Source organism: Stegostoma tigrinum, chromosome 13 (genome assembly GCF_030684315.1).
Source record: "Stegostoma tigrinum isolate sSteTig4 chromosome 13, sSteTig4.hap1, whole genome shotgun sequence".
NCBI lineage: Eukaryota > Metazoa > Chordata > Chondrichthyes > Orectolobiformes > Stegostomatidae > Stegostoma > Stegostoma tigrinum.
Genome location: NC_081366.1, coordinates 52,552,300 through 52,574,102, shown reverse-complemented (window position 1 = coordinate 52,574,102; position 21,803 = coordinate 52,552,300). Strand labels below are relative to the sequence as shown.

General features: G+C 40.1%; 1 protein-coding gene across 1 annotated transcript in view; it reads left to right on the top strand.

Annotated features, from left to right (window-relative positions):
• Nucleotides 1-21,803, top strand: part of LOC125458231 (uncharacterized protein KIAA0232-like) — a 57,630-nt gene that overhangs the window by 17,396 nt on the left and 18,431 nt on the right. Inside the window, exon 3 of the mRNA XM_048543310.2 lies at nucleotides 18,252-18,333. The gene's annotated coding sequence lies outside the window, so the exon portion shown is untranslated. The remainder of the gene's footprint in view (nucleotides 1-18,251; nucleotides 18,334-21,803) is intronic.

Genomic DNA, 21,803 nt, shown 5'->3' with positions numbered 1-21,803 from the left:
TAAAGTATTGCTTCAAACAACTTTACTATGAGTAAATGCAAAGCAGTCCATTAAATAACATTTTTGAGAAAAATGCATCTCAGTCAATGTAAACTTTTACATAGTTGCTTACTTTCCAAATTTTATTTCTTCTTTCAACTTCTCTTCCTGTATTTATCCCCTTTGTAGGCAGTGGGGAATACTGCAGTGTGGTTGTTTTGGCTGTGGTTTTCTCTGATATCTTATCCGGGTGATTACCCGTCATAATGAATCTGAAAAACAAATGAAAGTGTGTGGTTTGATAATCAGATATAAGTCTGACTTTGTCCTTGTCCTGATGTTCTGTGTTGTATTTATGTCAGGGATGCTTGCTTTCATTTGCTTTTATATATGAGTGTCAAATTTGTGATGTCAATGATGAGGTCTAAAATTAGAAATTAAACTGTTACAATGCAACAATGGGTTAGTTTTTCATTATTACCTCTTACTGGAACAACCTCTTGATTTTAGTGTAATGTGTGCTCAAGTTTTGTTCATTTTGGTTTATGCATTCCAACCTGCATTTCTTCTTAATATGGGTTTTTCTCCATACAACTTCAACTTTCCAGTAATAATATTAGCTGTCTTCCAGGAATTTCTCAGATTCCATTTGAAAGGATTGAACTAAGTTACAATAATATTATGTTTACAAGTACAGAGAGATTAACTTCTGGATTATCTAGGTTGAACTCGTTGCTTTAATATAAGTAACAGGATTTGAAAGTTTCATCTGTATATATTGTCTTGGCATGATGTCTAATCGATTGTGGAGTAACACAGCCTAAAAACAATAACTTGAATTGATGAACACATACCAAACTATTAATTCAATTATGTTAATTTGTAATAAAGGGGAGATGAAGTGCTGTCATAATAATTATCGTAGACAGTAAAATAGTGAGTGTATATAATTGGCAACATTTTTCTACACAAAATCAAAATTATTGACTGTTTGGCAGTTAGAGTCAGAGTTGTATAGCATAGGAATAAACCCTTCGGTTCAACATGTTCATGTTGACCAGATATCCTAAATTAATCTAATCCCATTTGCCAGCATTTGGCCCATATCCCTGCAAACTTTCCTATTCAAGTACCCATCCAGGTGGCTTGAAAATGTTGTAATTGTACCAGCCCCTAGCACTACCTCTGGCAGCTCATTCCATACACATATCATCATCTGCATGAAAAAGTTACCCCGTAGCCCCCTTTTAAATCTTAACCACCTTAAACCTTATGCCTTCTAGTTTTGGACTCCCCAAGGAAAAAGACCTCAGTTGTTTGGTACTAATCATACCCTTGTACTTCCATAAACATCTATAAGGTCACCCCTCAGCCTTCGCTTCAGGGGAAACAAAGCTCCAGCCTATTCATCCTCTCCCTATTAGCTCAAACTTTCCAACCCTGGCAGCATCATTGTAAATCTTTTCTGCCCCCTTTCAAGTTTAACAACATCTTTCCTATACCAGGGAGACCATCATTGAATCTAAAGTGGCCTAACCAATGTCCTGTACTGTCACAACATGACATCCCAGCTCCATACACAGTGCAGCGACCAATAAAGTTAAGCGTACCAAATGCTGCCTTCACTACCCTGTGTGCCTGCGACTCCACCTTCAAGGAACTATGAGCATGCACCCCAAGGTCTCTGTTTGGCAACACTCCAGACCGTTCTATAAAGTGTCTAAGTACTACCCTGATTTGCTTTAACAAAATGCAACACCTCACCTTGAAACATCATCTGCTGCTGTTTAGCCCATCGACCCATCTGATCAAAGTCCCATTTTACTCTGAGGTAATCTTCTTCACTGCCCACTACACCACCAATTTTGGTGTCACCTGCAAACTTAATAAACATTCAATCCAAATCGTTTATATAAAATGACAAAAATCTTTGGACCCACTACCACTCCTTACAGCACACCACTGGCCACAGGCCTCCAGTCCAAAAACCAATCCTCCACCACCACCCTTTGTCTCCTACCTTCAAGCCAGTTTGCATCCAAATGGCTAGCTTCCTCTGGATTCCATGTGATCTAACCTTGCTAATCAGTCTACCACACGGAGCCTTGTCGAACACCTTGCCAAAGTCCATCTATATAATAGTCACTGCTCTGCCGTCGTGAATCATCTTTGTCACTTCTTCAAAAAACTCAGTCAAGTTAGTGAGACACGATTTCCCACGCACAAAGCCATGTTAACTATCCCTAATCAGTTCTTGCCTTTCCAAATACATATCAACACTGTTCTTCAGTATCCTCTCCATCAGCTTACCTATCATTGACATCAGCGTCTATAGTTCCCTGGTTTTTTCCTTACACCTTTCTTAAATAATAGCACTACATTAGCCGCCCTCCAGGCTTCCAGTTCCTCATCCATAGCTATCAGTGATACAAATATCTCAGCAAGGGACCCAGCAATCACTTCCCTAGCTTCCCTCAAAGTTCTGGGATACACCTGATCAGGTCCTGGGAACTTGTCGACCATTATGTGTTTTAAGACCTCTAGCACCACCACCTCTGTAATATGAACTTTTTTCAAGCTATCACTATTTCTCCCAAGTCCTGTAGCTTCCATATCCTTTTCCACAGTAAATACTGACCAAAGTACTCGTTTAGTATCTCATTCATCTCCTGCAGTTCTACAAATAGACAGTCTTGTTGAACTTTAAGCAGCCTTATTCTCTCCCTACTTACTCTTTTGCCCTTAATGTATTTGTAGAATTTCTTTGGATTCTCCTTAACCCTGTTTGCCAAAGCTATCTCATTTCCCCTTTTCACCCTCTGGATTTCCCTTCTTGAGTATACTCCTAATGCCTTATACTCCTCAATGGATTAACTTGATCCAAGATGTCGATACTTGACACATGCCACTGCCTTTCTCTTAACCAGAGCCTCAATTTTTGAGTCATCCAGCATTTCCTACATCACCAGCCTTGCCCCTCTCAATAACAGCAGCCTACTGCCTCTGGACTTGCGCTATTTTTGAAGGCCTCCCACTTTTCAACCTCTTATTACTTGTGAATAGCCTCCATCAATCAACTTCTGAAAATTCTTGTGTAATTACTGTCAAAATTAACCTTATTCCAATTTAGAACTTTAATTTTCAGATTAGGCCTATCCTTTTTCATAATGTAAAACTAATAGAATTATGATCACTGGCCTCAGAATGTTCGCCCACTGACACCTCAGTCACCTGTCCTGCCTCATTTCCCGAGGGAAGGTCAGGTTTGCTCCTTCTCTTGTAGATGCATGCACACACTAAATCAAAATTCTCTTCTACATCTCCATCCAAACCCTTAATACTATGGCAGTCCCAGTCTGTTTGGAAAGTTAAAATCTGCCATCATTGCAATCCTATCATTCTTAAAGATATCTGCGATTTTACGAATTTGCCTCTCTAGTTGAAGACGATTGCAGTCAGTCATATGTATTTGCTCATTCCTTTTGAAATCCCTTGCGTACTGCCCTTCCCTAGCCTACCTCGAGTTTCACACTTAAAATATCCTTATTTCTTCTTTCACTCTTGCCTCTAAAAGTAAAAATGAGAGACTTCTGAATTGCTTAATCACTTAGCTCAATAGATTGTATTAATACTATCATAGCCCTCACCACCAACTTCATACTTTCTCAATGCCTGCCTACACAAGGATTTTGCTAATGTATGTCTTTCTCTGGTTTTTCTTCTATTTCCCATCATCGCTCTCACTCTCGCTCTTGTAGCCTCCCTTTCCTCTTCACACTCCATGAACATGTTACCTCCCATTTCCATTCTGACCTTTTTCTCCCCCGGTGTTTCATTGCTGTTTGAATCTCTCAATTCAGGTTTGCATTTCTGTGGCAACGTAGGCAACTTAAACTGAGTCTGTGCTGATGAGCATGGCACATGAATCTTCCTCATCCCTTTTGCAGCCTTAGATATGGTCAGCCACAGCATCCTTTTGCGATGGGGTGGGGGTGTTTGGGGATCATACACAGTTTCTCCTGTTTCCTAAGGTCTCCATGAGTCCCTCATTCTTTTTTACGTCTTGTACTTTGTTTGGTGACTGCATTCATAGACTTTAGAACAGCTTCTGATGATACCCAGAACATGTATAATCTCCAAAACATACCCGACAGGAAAATAATCCACTTGTCTCTTGGCCATAACAGATTCATGACAATGTATTCACCTCCTTCCTCAACTGATTTTAGATATTGAGGTAATATTCCTTGCCAAATCAAACTTAGAGTTTATTCCAAGACATTTTCAAATTTTACTGTCAAATACTATATACATAATAGAAGGTTTTCCCTGTTCACTTCAAATTTTCTCATTTCTCTTTTTAGAGTTCAAACTTTTGCTTGTTTCAATTCTTTCTTTTTATTTTCTGATTTCTCATTTTTAACCTTTATCTTTTCCCAATTCAGGTTTTGCTCTTTCTGGCACCAAACATGTTGATTATGTAACTGAAGATCAACTAATTCTGAATACTCTCAGCATGAACTTTTCTCACTATTAAGATTCAAAATCTTGCTCTTGTAGACTTTGGTTTTTAAAAAGACTTCGGTTTTTAAGCATCTCCTTTTAAGTTGACCTCCTGCCAAATAGATGATTCAAAATAACCTTCTATTAGTTAGTGCATTACAACCACAAACAAGTCATCCGTTTCCAAAAGCATCTCACCAATGCAAACTGTCTTGTCAACTTTTCATTGAACACTGCAAAAGTGTGAGATCTTTTTTGTTTAAAAACTATACAAAATTCCTGTATGCTGATCGTGTGAACTCTGGGTCAATTTTACAAGAGCCTTGAATTTAGGATCCACATAGTGACTCCCAAACATTTAAAACAGAGAAATTCCTTAGCAATGCTCAGAACTGAAAGACAAGATTTTTACAGTAACAAACTAAAATCAGTATGGATCAAACATGAATTAAGAAGTGCCACAGACAGTTTGTGTTTTCTTATTCTCAAGATCAGTTTTTTTTAAAATGTGAGATCAGTGTATTTTGTTACCATCAGGGTTGTTTTCCTAACTTGAATAACCCAGCTTGCTGCTGGGAGTTATTTTATTAGCACATACTTGCCCTAGAGATTTTTAAAAAGTGCCTCTCAGAAATTGTTTTTCACGCAGATTGGATACAGATGAGGGAAAAAAATCATTACTATCTAATATTACTTCCTACAGTTTCATAGTAGGCCTGTACTATGTAATACAAGCAAAAAAATTCTTATGAAACGTTTTCACTGTGCACTCCTGGCAGATAAGCAGCATTACGGGAATGGTTCCACTGTCACTCCCAATTCTCTAGCATCACTTTTGTCCACAATGTCGCATCAGATTTCCAGGTCCTTCGGCAATCAGTGCATTAACCCTGAGGTCTCACAGCTACGCTTATTATCAACTCGACAAACATAGGTAACTCTGCGTGCCTAAAGTCTTTTAAGACCTCTGCCTGTTCTGTTTCTTTTGAACAAAAACCAAACACTTCATGAGCATCCCCCTCGGACATTAGTATGAAACACTCCCATCTGTTTCCCACAGCAGTAGTTTCTTATTTAGCAGCTGTTTTCGCTCTGGAATGTTGTGAAGAGATGTTAAAATAGGCATCCAGCACTTCTAGGTTTCAGTTTCTCTACCCTTGTATCTATTCAGAGGTACTTTTTCTGGAATTCTCTGTCTTCTAAAGTTCAGCATGCGTAACAGCACTTAAAATTAACATATTCAATGGAGATTAAAAAGAGGTGGTTAAAAACCTAAAATTTAATTCAGTGCTTTTAAACCAGTTAATGTGTGTTTTCTAAATTGTGCATACAGGTAATCCAGTATATGAATGTCTCCTAACAAATTTCTGAATCTAATGTGCTACTTTTTGTTTGTGTGGATTTTAGATTGACAGATGTTGTCACATTATTTGTTGGGTTGAAGTAAATTTAGCAATTCACATTTGGATATCTGCTGCATGTAATGTGATGCATTTTCCACCCTTGATTTGAATCTGCCTTCTAATGTAACCACTTAAGGTAGGGCACCCACAGCCTACAATTTACATGAACTCTTTTCATTGTTCCTTTATTTTCCAAATCAATTATTAAGCACCCAGTCAACGTATCCCACCAGAGGATGAACATAAATCATATTGGCATTTGCAGAAAATGTTCTAACATTCTCTTGAGACATTTCGTTTAAATAATTTGTCTTAAGATCAACAGTTCTCCTAATGTCAATGGGCAAGAGGTGGGCAGCTGGAAAACTTTTGCCTTAAGAGAATGTTTCAGTCAAATTCATCACTTTCAGAAATTTGCTGGTGTTGTCACAGTGCAATTTTTGCCAAAAGGTCACTCTTGTATCGGATAAGGTTTTCACTGTCAAAAACATTTGCAGAGCACAAAAGCGTAATGCTCACTAAGATTACAATGAAGTGTAAATAAATGTGTAGCATCTCATAATGCTTGTTGATTTATACACAAGGTTTTCTGTAGAATCTTTTGCTGACTCCAGATGAACAATGCCAAAGGAAATAACTGAATACATTATGATTAGTTAATGGAGACCTTAATTCAGTTTACATTAATGTTGCAGTAGGGTTAGAAGACATTAAGCAGAAGTAGGCCATTCGGCCCTTCAAGTCTGCTCTGCCATGCAATGAGATCATGGCTGAGTTGGTAATCCACAACCCCACTTTCCTGCCTTTTCCTCATAACCCTTGATACATTTACTGATTAAAAATCATTGAATATATTTAGTGACCAAACCTCAGCAGCTGTCTGTGGTAAAGAATTTGACAAATCCACTTCCCTGTAAAAGAAAAAAAATCCTTGTCATCTGTCTTGAATAGATGACCCCTTATTCTAAGAATGTGCTCATGAGCTCTTCCACAAGGGGAAGCAATCTTTCCACATCTACCTTGTCAACCCCTCTAAAAATATGTTTCCAAGAGGTTGCCTTTCATTCTTTTAGTGCACACCCAACCTATTCAACTTGTCTTCAGAAGATAGTCCCTCTATTATCAAGGATCAACCAGCTAAACCTTTGGGTTGCCTCCAATGCCAATGTATATTCCCTTTGATAAAGGGATGAAGACTGTTCACAGCATTGCAGGTGTGGTCTTTCACACTATTATTACTTTAGAAGTGATGAATTAGTATGTAAGTTTGCAGGCAATGACCTTGGACTGCTTCCAGTGCTGTGTGTTGAGGGTTATGCATCTGTTTGATAGACAAGTGCTTGTGTAATTGTAATTGTTTTTGTTTTAGTTTGTTCTTTATTCATTTTGTGGGATGTAGGCATTGCTGGCTAACCAGCATTTGTTGCCTGTCCCTATTGACCTTGAGATGGTGGTGTTGAGCTGCCGCCTTGAACCACTGCAGTCTACCTGCTGCGGGTTGACCCATAATACCATGAGGGAGGGAATTCCAGAATTTAGACCCAGCGACAGTGAAGGAATGGTGATATGTTTCCAAGTCAGGATGGTGAGTGGCTTGTAGGGGAACTTGGAGTTGGTGGTGTTCCCATATAATCTGCCGCCTTTGTCCTTCTAGGTGGAAGTGGTCGTGGGTTTGGAAGGTGTTGTCTGAGGATCTGAGGACAGATGCATCTAGTAGCTGGTACATAGAGAGTATCAGTGGTGTTGGGAGTGGATTCAGTGCCAGTCAAGCAGCCTTTGTCCTGGATGGTGTCAAGCTTCTTGAGTGTTGTTGGGGCTGCACTCATCAGGCAAGTGAGGAGTATTCTATCACACTCCTGGCTTGTATCTTGTAGACGGCGGAGGAGTCAGGAGGTCAGTTACTCGGCACAATATTCCTAGCCTCTGACCTGCTCCTGTAGCCACCACATTTACGTGGTGAGTCCAGTTGAGTTTCTGATCAATGATAACTCGCAGGATGTTGATAGTGGGGGATTCAGGGAATTGTAACACCATTGAATGTCAAGGGGCAGTGGTTAGATTGTCTCTTTTATTGGTGATGGTTAGATCATGGCGTTTGTGTCATGCAAATGTTACTTACCACTTGTAGCCCAGAGCCTGGATATTGTCTAGATCTTGTTCCATTTGGACATGGACTGTTTCAGTATCTGAAGAGTCATAAACAGTGCTGAATATTGTACAATTATTGGTGAACATTGCTATTTCTGACCTTATGATGGAGGCAAGGTCACTGATGAAGTAGTTAAAGATGTTTGGACCTAAGGCACTACCCTGAGGCACTGCTGGAGCTGAGATGATTGACCTGCAACAGCCATGACCATTTTCCTGTGTATCAGATATGGCTGTGACCACGAGAGAGTTTGCCTCTGATACCCATTGATTCCAGTTTTGCTAGGGTTTCTTGATGCCGCACTCAGTCAAATGCAGCTTTGATGTCAAGGGCAGTTGATTTCATCTCACCTCTGGAATTCAGCTCTTTTGTCCATGTTTGAACCAAGGCTTCAATGAGGTCAGGAGCTGAGTGGCCCTGGCGGAACCCAAACTGGGCGTCGCTGAGCAGGTGCTGCTTGATAGCACTGTTAATGACAACTTTGATCACTATACTGATGATCAACAGTAGACTAATGGGGCGGTAATTGGTCAGTTTGGATTTATCCTGCTTTTTATGTACAGGACATACCCGGGTAATTTTCCGCATTGTCCAGAAGATGCCAGTGTTGTAACTGCTCTGGAACAGATTCGCAAGGGAAGTGGCAAGTTCTGGAACGCACAGCTTCAGTACTATTGCCGGAATATTGTCAGGGTCCATAGGCTTTGCAGTATCCAGTGTCTCCAACCGTTCCTTGACTCCCCATGGACCGATTTCAAATTGGCCGAAGGTTCGTATCTGTAATGTTGGGAACAACTGAAGGAGGCTGAAATGGATCATCCACTTGGCACTTGTGGCTGAAGATTGCTGTGAAAACTTTAGCCTTATCTTTCACATTGATGTGCTGGGCTCTCCCATCGTTAGGATGGGGATATTTGTGAAGCTGCCTTCTCCTCCAGTGTGTTGTTTAATCATCCACCACCATTCATGTCTGGATGAGGCAGAACTGCCGAGCTTAGATTGGATGCGTTGGTCGTGAGATTGCTTAGCTCTATCACTTGCTGCTTTTGCTGTTTGGCATGCAAGTAATCCTGTTTGGTGGCTTCACCTGGTTGACACCTCATCTTTAGGTATGCCCAGTACTGCTCCTGGCATCCCCTGCTGCACTCTCCATAGAACCTGGCTTGATGATGATGGTTGAGGTGGGGGATATGTCAGTCTTTGAGGTTGCAGATTGTGCTGGAGTACACTTCTGCTGGTTAATGGCCCACAGCACCTCATGGATGCCCAGTATTGAGTTGCTAAATCTGTTTGAAGTTTGTGCCATTTAGCACAGTGATAATGCTACACAGCACAAAGAACGTTATTTTCAGTGTGAAGGCAGGCCTTTGTCTCCATAAGGACTGTGCAGTGGTTGCTGTTATTGGTACAGTTATGGACAGATGTACGTGCAGCTGGCAGATTGGTAAGGATGAAGTCAAGTATGTTTTGCCTTCCTATTGGTTCCCTCACCATCTGCCACAGCCCTGGTTGTTTAGGACCCAACCAGCTCAATAAGTAGTACCGCTGCCGTGCCACTTTTGGTGGTGGACATTGAAATCACCCACCTATAGTACATTTTGTGCCTTTGCCATCTTTAGTGCTCCCTCTAAGTGTTGTTCAGCATGGAGCGCTGATTGGTCATCTGAGGGAAGAAGCTGCGTGGTAATTAGCTGGAGGTTTCCTTGTCTATGTTTAACCTGAAGCCATGAGACTTCATGGGGTCTGGAGTCAATGTTGAGAACTCCCAGAGCGACACTCTCCTGACCTCCACCACTTCTGCTAGGTCTGTCCTGCTGGCGAGATAGGACATATCCAGGAGTGGTGGTGATGTCTGGGATGTAGCCATACCTTACAGACAATGCCAGCCTGTTGCTTGACTAGTCTGTGAGACAGCTCTCCCAAATAGCGTCCAAATGTTAGTGAGGCATGCTTTGCAGTGTTGACAGGACTGTTTCTGCTGTTGCCTTTTCCGGTGTCTCAGTCAATGCCAGGTGATCCTTCCAGTTGCATTTCTTTGAGACTTGGTAGCCATTGGTACAACCGAATGGTCTACTTTGCCATTTCAGAGGACAATTGAGAGTGAACCACATGCAGGCCAGACCAGGTGAGGCCGGCAGATTTCCTCCCAGAAGGACATTCATGAACCAAATTGTTTTTTCTGACAATCGGCGATGATTTCATGGCCATTAGTAGATTCTCAATTCCAGACTTTTTTTTAATTGAATTCAAATTCCACCATCTGCTGTGGTGATTTTGTGATGTCAAATTTCAGACACAAGTTGACCAGTTTCTCTCTACTTAATACCAAAGATAATTTCCTTTGTGTTATGATCTGCTTAGTGACTTTTAACATTGAAAAAGAAACTCAAATACTTAATTTTAACCAACAAAACCATGTCACAAGATTTTGCTTACTTTTGACAAAATAATCTGTATTGTATAAAAAAAATTAACATGGATTATCACTTTATACGCTGTACACTCAAGTTCACCAACACCTTCAGATCAGTTTACAGGTATAACAAGTAGTGAGGGGAAAGCCATTGAAATGTTGGCATTTATCCCAAGGAGAATTGATTAAAAAAATATGAAGCTCACCTGGAGTAACATGTACCGTATTGGTCACTTTTAAGGAAGATATAAATACACCAGAACCTGCCCTAAGGCCATTACCAAACTAATGTTATTTTATAAGGAAAGATTTAGCCAGCTAGGCTTCTATCAATGAAATTTTATAGAGTAAGACATGATTTAGCTGAAATGTAAGATCAAGAAGGTTTTGGCAGCATTGATGTCATGAGGATGTTTCTTCAGAGAATCTAGATCTTGAGAACACTTCTTAAATCAGGAGTCACCCATTTAAAACACAAGACTAATCTTTTTTTTCTCTTAAGGATCATGAGGCTTTGCTTCCAACAAATTTGCCAAAAGATAATTCTAGAGTCCTTGAATATTTTAATGGCAGAGCTAGATGGATTCTCGTTAAGCATGGAGGTGTAAAGTTATAGGTTAACTGTGAACTTATTGAATGACAGCTGTTTTGAGGCTGAATGGCCTGCTCTTGTTAGTATATTCCCACTAATTCCCTTACAAGACACAAGGTCTTAGAGTGAATCCTGCAGAACTAGATAACTTGAAATATGCCATGTCCTCTGGAATATTTTCCCCAATTTCAGATACTCTTCATAAAACTTTCAATTCCCTTGTCTTGAATGTGGAGGCCTCAGACTCTTGCTCTGATTACTTTACTTTTTAAGTACTTTCAAGTAGCTCTGATTACTTGTGTTTACACTTGAGGTGTCTTGAAGTCTAGTCCTGATTCTCCCAGTAGCTTCAGACTAAGCAATCTTACAATCTTTCTAGTTTCTGTTCTTCGTAAATTTCAAATTAAGATTAAGCCACTCCTTTCCATGAAATCATTGATGAACCTAGTGTTTTACTGTAGTTACAGTACAGGCCTGACTGTCACTTAATTTTGTGATTTAATGTTGGAGACTTATGTACAGAAATGGCAGATGAAGTTTAATCCATCAAATATGATGTGATACATTTTGGAAAGTCTAATGCAGGAGCGAAGTATGGAGTAAATACCAGAACACTCTGGGGCATCAATATATAGATGGGTCTAGACATATTGGTCCAGTGCTCACAATATGGTCTCCTCTACATTGGGGAAATGAAGCATAGACTTGGCGACCACTTCGTAGAACATCTATGTTCTGCTCTCAAGAAAGACCCTGAACTACCTGTTGCCTACCACTTCAATGCACCACCTTGCTCCCTGGCCAATATCTCTGTCTTGGGCTTGCTACAGTGTTCCAATGTAGCCCAGTGCAAGCTGAAGGAACAACACCTCATTTTCCACTTGGGGACCATACAGCCCTCCAGACTCAATATTGAGTTCAATAATTTTAGGGCCTAAATTTTCCCGTGTCTTAGCCCCCCACCCCACACACCAGACCTTGTTACCATATAGCCTGCCACTACACCCCTCCTGTTGTTAGTCACTAACACTCCCCACTAACAACTGATCACCCTCCCAGCCTGATCATTAACAACTCCTTTGTCTGTCCAACTGTCTTTCTCTCTCTTTGGGCTCTATCTTATCGTTTACTCCCTACCTCATCCACTTCCCTGTTTTCTGCACGTGAACTGACATTTTCCCAGCCGCCATCAGTTCTGAGGTGGGGGGTCACCAGACCCAAAACATTAACTCTGTTTTCTCCTCCACAGATGCCGCCAGACCTGCTGAGCTTTTCCAGCAACTTTGTTTTTGGCCCAGAGTTCCCTGTGTTTCCCTTGAAACACAAGTGGATTAAGTGGTTAAGAAGGCATATGGCATGCTTGCCTTCATTGATCAGGCTATAGGGTGTAAAAATTGCAAGTTATGTTGCAGCTGTATAGAAATTTAGTTAGGCCGTATTTGCAATATTGTGTACGGTTCTGGCCACCACACTACAAGAAACATGAGGAGGCCTTGGGGAGGGGTACAGAAATAGTTTACCAGGAAGTGGCCCAACTTGGAAGGTATTAGCTATGTGGAGAGATTGGGCAAATATGGTCTGTTTACACTTGACGTCGAAGGATGACTGATGACCTGACAGAAGTTTACAAAATTGAGAGACATTGATGGAATGGATAGTCATTTTCCAATGGTAGAAATATCAGTTACTGGGGGACATTGGTTAAAGTTAAAAGGGTGCAATTTTAAACAAGATATGAGAGGCAGGTATTTTACAAAGAGGATGGTAGGTGCCTGGAATGCACTGCCAAAGGAGTTGGTGCAGATAGATACAGTAGCAACATTTAGGAGCCATCTTAGCAGATATATGAATAAATGGAAATGGAGGGAAACAGACCACATAGAGGCAAAAGGTTTTGGTTTAGAAAGACATCACATTTCAGGTGGGCCTACTCCTGTGCTGTACTCTTCTCTGCTCACTCTGTGAGCTCCATGCCACACAAGAACCAAACTACAACGTAATATCTACAAACCCAGATAAATTGGCAATGCTTTCTAAGCTCCATCAATCTTCTGGTAGTAGCCTGCGCTGGGACGTCCTTAGATTGACCTTATAAGCTAATTATCCCATACTTACAATTTGTACAACTAAATAAGCCCACTTGCTATTTTGAAAATGCATCTCTTCTATTCTGACTCTCTTGAACAAACATGGGAAACGTTGTGAACTGCCATTTCTTTTGATAAGCTGGCAGTTGCTAAAGCCCAGTATTTTAATTGTGTTACCTTTACAACTGCAATATTTCTAGAATTAAACATCATTTTTCTAAAATATTAACAGTCACCATGAGCTAGATTTTCACAAGCATTTAAAATCAACAGAGAATTGGCCAGTAACTAGAGTGAATTTAGGTACACGTGTTTTTCTGGACATTAGATACATTGATATGGATATTGGCCTGGAATTTGAGGGGGCATCTGAAGCAAACATTGCATTATGATTCGTGAGCTTTGGAGCTGGCCTTTTATTTGGGAACCAGTGCTACAGCAGCATTCTGAAAATTTCGGATTCAGGATATTTCTTGACTGTGTTGATAGGTTGAGGAGTTTGTTGACTGTGAATGGAGATGTACTCCTCTGCTGTTGGCAGGGAAGGTAAAGGTCTGGAGAGCAGATGAAAAGATACAAAACAGAAGGGTCTAAACCACAGCCATGTTTCACTCCATCCTTAATTTCAATACCACTCAAAGTGGAGCCGTCAAACTAATGCCATGGTAGGATGGTATGAAACTACATACCTTGAGAGGGGAAACCTTTTTTCTCTAACTTCTATTTGAGAGCTGCCCCATTCAAAGTGTCAGATGTTTTCATGAAAGTTCACCAAAGCAAGGTAGAGTGAAGTCTGTGGCTCTCTGTACTTCTCTTTAAGCTGACATGGAAGCCCTTGTTTACTTTGGATCTACGTGCTCAGACGCTACATTGTTTCTCTAGCATTCTGTTTTTACATCAGATTTCCGGTATCTGGAATATTTTGCCTTTACTCCTCTTGTCTGGTCCATGGAGCCTTCTTAGAATAGTTCAGTGAAGGGCTTCTTGGCAACATTGAGGATTAGATGCCCCAGTAGCTGTTGCACTTCCCTCAATGATCTTTTGCTTTTGAATGCCCATGATAGTAACTGATGGAATTTAAATTCAGATGAAGGAGTCAAAATCTATTCTAATGGTGACCATGCAGCTAATGTAAAGTGTCACTAAAAACCCATCTGGTTCACTGACATACTTTAGGTAAGGATGACTGATTTTCCTTCCCTGGTCTGGCCTACTTTTGACTCCAGGTCCACAGCAATGTGGCTAACTGTAAAATGGCAACAGAAATGGCTGAGTAACTGCTCCATTGTATCAAACCGCTCTGAAATGTAAAAGGAATGAAACGAGATGCATTATCCAGCATCATCCAGCATCAACCTAAGCACCAAAAAAGACAACAGCAAAGCCGGCCTTGTCAAGTCTGCAAAGTTCTCCTTATTTGGCTTGCACCAAAAATTGGAAGCTCTGTCCCATAGACTAGTTGAACAACGGACTGATAAAGTCATACTCTCAGACTCCTGACTTAACAGCCAATCTCCTAAGCACCACTAGTACCCTAAATATGTCTCAGTGTCAGAGTGTACCTACCAGAGATTTGTACATTCAGGAAGTCATTGGCCTGGGTGACCTCAATATTAGTACTTAACCCTAAAACATCTTATGATATTAAGTCAGAGGTGAGCATAGAAACAGCTTCACCAAGGATAGTTAAGTAGGGCTAATGCTGATGGAATTTTTTAGGGCACAGCTGCCTGTTTCTGGGGCAGGTGGTGAGGGACCAAACAAGGGAGGAAAATATCCTTCTCTATCCTCAAGCTAACCATTCTACCTGCTACAGCTGTCCTTGGCAGTGCAGTAAGGAATGACGACAGCATAGCTCCCGTGCAGACAGTAAACAGTTAAAATATAAGTTATGCTTGCTAAATTTTGCTACATGTCTCCATTATAATTGGTTATTCTTTTTAAATGATTTAAAGCATATTTACAGATTGTTCATGATATTTCAATTACTTCATTCCCTTAAATTTCCCAACATTTATTTCACTTTAATGAAAAGATTAAAATGGGTTTTGATTATTATACTTGTCATTTCATGGCATCTGAGAGTTCTTTTTAACTAAATTTAAGGGGGCAGCACGGTGACTCAGTGGTTAGCACTGCAGGCTCACAGCTCCAGGGATCCAGGTTCAATTCCAGACTCGGACGACTGTCTGTGTGGAGTTTGAACATTCTCCCCGTGTCTGCGTGGGTTTCCTCTGGGTGCTCCGGTTTCCTCCCACTGCCTAAAGATGTGTAGGCTAGGTGGATTGGCCATGCTAAATTGCCTGTAGTGCTCAGGGGTGTGTGGATTATAGGTGAATGGGTCTGGGTGGGATACTTCAAGGGGTGGTGTGGACTTGTTAGGCTGAATGGCCTGTTTCCACACTGTAGGGAATCTAATCTAATCTAATGTTTCAATTTTTAAAAAAATCATCACTTGTATAATGTCCCAAAATACAATGAAAAATGTTGTATAGTGTTACCACACTCTGGTGTCATCTTAAAGCACAGAAAAATAAAAGCAAAATAAAGCAAAAAGTGTTGACCTTTACAGCCTTTCTTAAGTGCAGTGCCATGGGCCTGTTGAGCAGGCACAAGTTCCCCTTTGCCATGCCACCACTGCTGGAACAGAAGTTGACACTCTTCTGTGCCATCTCGTCTTCACCGATGCCATCACCACAGAGTCCTGGTTGGACCACACCGTTGCAGACACCGCTAATGTTGCTGTGTACTGCACCAGCTTAAACCCAAGCCCGCCATTGCCATGAGTCCTCTTCCAGCCTGTCTCAATAATGCAGGCTCTGTCAATGTCATCAGGTCTTACACTGGGCCCAAATTCTCCTCTGCCACCCACCTTCATGAGTCTGCACTGGGTGCAAACACTGCTGGGACCACAGACTCACCACCACCGCAGTAACCATGAGTTGGCGCTAGGACCGCCTTGTCAATTCAGAAGCCAAGAATCCAAACTCTCAGCCACCACAAGTTTGTGCTGGGCCCACTTGAGTCCATGTTGGGCTTACTAACTGCTGCCAATGCTTTTGCCACAACTGAGCTTTTCAACCCAGCGATAAGTGAAATAAGAGATAAAAAAGAAAACCAGAACCAGTAAAGGTTGGGGGTTGGGTTAGAAAAAGAAAAAGTGGGCAGAGCGGATGAGCCCCTGGCTCAGATTCCAACACCACCTTACATGAAGACAGCTTGGTGACATTATTGCAGCTCCACACTGGGAATTCCCATGATACTGCACTACAGTCAATTTGCACTTCGAAAATTGATGTTTTCACCACAGCTATGTGGGTGAATGGGTGATCTCAACCATGGAAACAAAGAAATCTGAACTGTTAACATTTGTAGTTAATGTGTCAAAGTTGCAGGTGAGGGTTGAGTGGGCTTTTAGTTGTGAAGGAAACAACTGTGGGGTGTCTTTGCCCTCTAGGGTGATTTTAGAGTACGATGAAGATTTGGCTGAGTGGAAGGCATGATGATGCTTATATGGTCACGCAGAGATTAGGAGTGAAAGACAGGGTGGGTATGAAATATTTTTCTAAAGAGGCATTAGCTTGAATGACTTTGATGGTATTTGGTCAGATACAAGAACTTCAGATTTTCTACACAAAGCAGGCATCTCTCAAACAAGTTAGATCAATGGTGCCACAAATTTGCCAGCATGTCTATACGCGAGCAACTTCAAGAAATGAACTGACATAACAAAAACAAAAGAACGTGGATTTGGATACGAGAGGAGCACCAAAAGGAGCGTGCAAAAGCAGAATTCTTTGCATTGCCTATGTTAGGGACAAGCAGTACATGTTATGTAACTGAGTAATTACTACATTTTTCTTTGTTATACTTGTTCCGCGGAACAATATGTTGCTGTGACACATCAGTTAAGCTACAGTGAAAGTCTAATTCACTTCTGTGTTACTTTATCTATAAGAACACCATTTTAAATGCCTCATGACAAATGCAGAAATGTATACCCTTGTATTTGGCACAAACACTGGGAGTTATTTTTGGCATGCTCATTTGACATTTAATCACTACACTGCCAACTGATTGCTCTGCTTGATTCTTTTTTTAAACTAGAAATTGTGTCACACTTGTGACACCCAGACTTCATCAGTTTAAAAGTGGTAGGTAGTTTCCCAGTCACCAATTGTTACTTCTGGCACTAAATTCAAAAATGTTAATTTTCTATTTGGCAAGTGTATTAGATTTAACTTCATTTTCATTCTAGGTCAAGCTGTTCTGTGTAATTTTTATCTGCTTGAAAATAAGCTAAATTAGACTAATTAGGAAAGATTGAGTCTTTTACGCATACAATGGTGTTTGGTATCCTGGTGACAAAATATATGGCATGTTGAGACATCCAAGATCAAATTGTTTATTTCAGTTGTTGAAATTCATAGTATGATTATATTTAGCTCCCACCTAATTGGTGCTTCCAATTTTCAGACACCAAAGTGATCAGTTATTCAACATGCATATGGTATGTAATCTAAATTTAAGTTAACCATGGTAAACACGTGGAGCTGCTGCTTAGAAATTGCACACTTGGCATCTTCAGTTTTTGTTGAATCTCTGTGGCATAAATGCATCTTCCTGAATTGTTTATAGCTACTTCAAAAGTATTAGATACAAAAGTTCACAAAATTTTAATATTTTTTGAAGTGACAGTTTTTTTTCTTCTGTCTTGCATTTCTTCCAGTCTAATGCACGTAATTTTGTGCCGGTGTTGTCCATCTTCACAGGATCAGTCTTTAAAATCTTGTTTGATAAATTGTGCGCCAAATTGAAAGATATCCATTAATGTCTGCCACTTTATTGAAAAGCAATTTAAAATTATCGACACTTATCCAGTTGTTCAAGTGTGTTACTGGACTATCATCTTATAACACCAAGTATTATTTTAAACGTTCATGAAATTTATGTAACTGATTCAGTTTAGTGGTGAAAATTGAGAGATCGAATTAGGCATTTTAAGAGCTTCTGTGCCACTTAGTTACCTGTGTTATGTTGAGTACTGCCAAAAAATTCTTAGAACTGGATTAATTATTTTGCAAAAAAAGTAATAATTTACAAACTTACACTTTGTATCTTACAGAGGAACAAAAAACAGTTCAATCAAACATAGTCAAGTAAGGTGAAAGCAAAGCTTTTTCATCAGTCAAAGGTTTAATAGAGAGGTGAGTTTATTCATACGATGTGTTTTTTTATTCAATTAATGCACTGTATTCTCTTCTTGCAGCTTAAACTTACAGCTTTAAGTTAGCCAAAATTTACTTTTTATTATGGAACTGACAACATTTTCATGGTTTTATTTTCACATCTTGTTGAAGCAATTGTTTTGAGAATCTTTTAAAAAGATCAAAGCCAAATGTTATTAGTGTTTGTAGAAATTTGAAGTTTAACTTTTCAATAGTTTAGTCTTTCATTCCAAGTTAAAATATAGCGAAATATTACAGTGCACATTTGTATTTCATTAATCAGATTGCTGTATTGGAATGCTAATACTGTTCACAATTTTGGTTTGGTATTTGAACAATGTTCATTCTGACATTAAAGTTTAGAGTGGAAAAACTGGTAAAGGCTACAATAACAACCAATTGAATTTACATAGCACTTTTATGCAGTATGTTCTAAGCTGCTTCATTGGAGTAATATCAAACACACTTTGATACCAAGTTCCCTTAAGAGATTATTACGGAAGATGACTAAAGGCTTCATAAAAGCTGTAAGCTTTATAGAACATCTTAGACTTTGAAATGAAAAACATGTTTTCCAAGTTGCAAATGATGCAAAATCACAATGCTTCATCAATATTGACAAGGAATATTACAGTTGTTATGAACCAGACCAAAACCCCTCCAAACACGTCAAGGAGGTATGATCTAGGCTAACTTGTTTTCTTAAAGGCAAGTGTTTAGGTATCTCATTCCATATGCAATTAGATTGGTCAAACTACCAGCTTGCAGCAGGCAAAATAAAGAATTGTAATAACTGAACTCTATTGGAAAACTTAACAGAATATTAGATTATTTAACTACATAAACAACAACTGTTCTAATGTAGTAACGTCTCAAACGCACCATTGGCAAAACCAGATTTGGTAAAATAGATTGTCTTGCGTGCAATTCAGGCAGCGGGAAGAGAATGCAAGAGAGCTGTGGCAGAGAGAGATAGGCGTAGCAGATTTCGTAACCCCAACATCTACTGAAAGCAAGCTTAACCCCGTCCATTCAGGTTGCTTCTATTCCAATTTTAAAATACCCAAGGCCTCACATGCTTTTTACTTTATTGGTTTTAAGCAGACCGCTTGTCACATTTGTCTTGGCTCTCTCCATTTTTTTTAAAAAAGGACAAAATACATCTCCTAAAACCACAGTATCGTCACAATATATAAACTTGCAGGTTGAGTATAAAGTAAGTAACTTCATCTCAACATAGATGAGTATAAGACATTGCATTTGGTACAAAAGATCACATATTACTTGGCAAAGAAGTATGTAAATGGAACCACAAGAAAACAAATCAATAAAAATAACTCAGTTTAATAAAAACAAAAAAAAAATTGAAGCTGAGGGCTAGCATTTAGTTTTAGAGAAGTGAATTTAAAAAAATAGAGAGATTGTGCTAAGCCTGTATGGAATCTTGCGTAGTCCACATTTGAGGTACGGGTCACGGTTCTGACAACCGTGCTATAGGGATATACAGGCATTCAGAAGATAGATTTCATGAGATGTGGGGATCGCTGGCTAGACCAGCATTTTATTGTCCATCCCTAATTGCCTAGAGGGCAGTTAGGAGACAGTTACATTGCTGAGTGTCTGGAGTCACATGAAAGCCAGATCAGGTGAGGACGGCAGATTCCTTCCTAAAGATAACTAATAAAATGGATGTGATTTTCTGACAGTTGGCAACAGCTTTATGATCATCGTTAGACTCTTAATTCCAAATTTTTGTTTTATTGAATTCAAATTCCACCATTTGCCATTGTGGGATTCAAACCAGGCTCCTCAAAAAATTGCCTGAGTCTCTAGATTACCATGCCACTAGGCCACCGCCTCCACATTCACTCAAGAGATATCTACCTTTGCTGGCAAGACCAGCGTTTATTACTCATTCCTCTTGAAGATGCTGATGAACCACTGCATGAATCCCTGAAGTCTATGTACTATTGATAGTCCAGCCATGCCATTAAAGTAGAGTTCCAGGTTTTTAACCCAGTGCTGAGGAAGAGAGACGTATATCCAAGTCAGGTTGGTGTTTGCTGTTGGGAAAACATCTTGCAGGTGGTGATGTTTTCATGCACCTGCTGCAGTTTCTGTTTTAGTTTCTTGAGGTCATGAGATTGGAAACTGCTGTCAGCGTAGCCTTGTTAAATTTCTGCATCGCATATACATTGTTACCATTGTGTGCCTGTGGAAACAGGGTGCAGATCAGGTCGAATGCTTATCCAACATGACATCAAACTTCCTGGAACTGGATTCCTACAGGCGACAAGGAGGACTCCATCACACTCCTGACTTGTGCCTTAAAGACAGTGGATGAGCTTTTTTTTTGGAGGTAAAAGGCTAGCTATTATCCATAGAATTCCGTCCCTCTGACCTACTCATGCAGATAGTCCATTTATACCACTTTTCTGTTTCTGATCAATGGTCAGAAGTGTTTAGAGATTTAGCAGTGGTAATGCCGTTGAGCATTGAGAGGTAGTGGTTAGATTTGCTCTTTGTGGAGATGATCATTGCCTCGACACTTCTGTGATATGAATCTTAATTGCTGCTTATAAGTCCGAGCCTGTGTTGTTGAGGCTTGCTTCTGGATTTGAGGGCTTACAAATGGTATTGAACACTGTGCTGTTAACTGATATGCAATTATCGCTCTATATCTTTGCTTTCGATCACATGCACAAGGCAAGGTTCTCATTGGAACAACTGAAGACTGGGCTTAAGACACTCCATTGAGGAACTCTTGCATCATTGCCTCGGGCCTAAGATGTTTCGTCTCCAAGAACTGTAGTCTTTTTTTCTCAAAAGCTATGATTCCAGCCATTTGAGAGTGTTCCCTGATTGCTGCTTATTTGATGTCAAGAGTGGTCACTCTTGGCTCACCACTAGAATTTAGGTGTTTTGTCTGTTTGGAACAAGGTTGGAATATTGTAGGGTTTTGTGTTAATTTTTGGAGCCAACTGCCCCTAAAACGATGCTACCAGAAGTGCAAGACAATATCTGTGATGAAGTGATGAACATACAGGGAAGCTTTCTGCTGAAAATAAAATGCTGAGGGTCTAACTTATTTTAAGTTGGTAAAATAATTTTAGGTTTGTCAGATTTTGATAGACCAGATAAAAGGTATTCCTACCTGCAGGGAGAACAACATTTGAGGTCCTGGGAAATATGGTGGTTAGCAAGAATTACGATCAGGAATTTGGGGAAATCTTTTATTGGCTAGTAAGCATGTGGAACTTGTGTCCGTGAGGGTTGGGCCAGTGTAAAATTTATAGATATGCTTACATGAAGGCTGGCTATGCATGTCCCACATTTATTGTGAACGGCCTGGTGAAGCCTCTCAGCTCACAGGGAGAGGGATTGAGTAGGTGACCAGAAAATTGAATTTGGAGAAGTCACTGACAGCAGGAAGTGACCTTTTCTCAAAA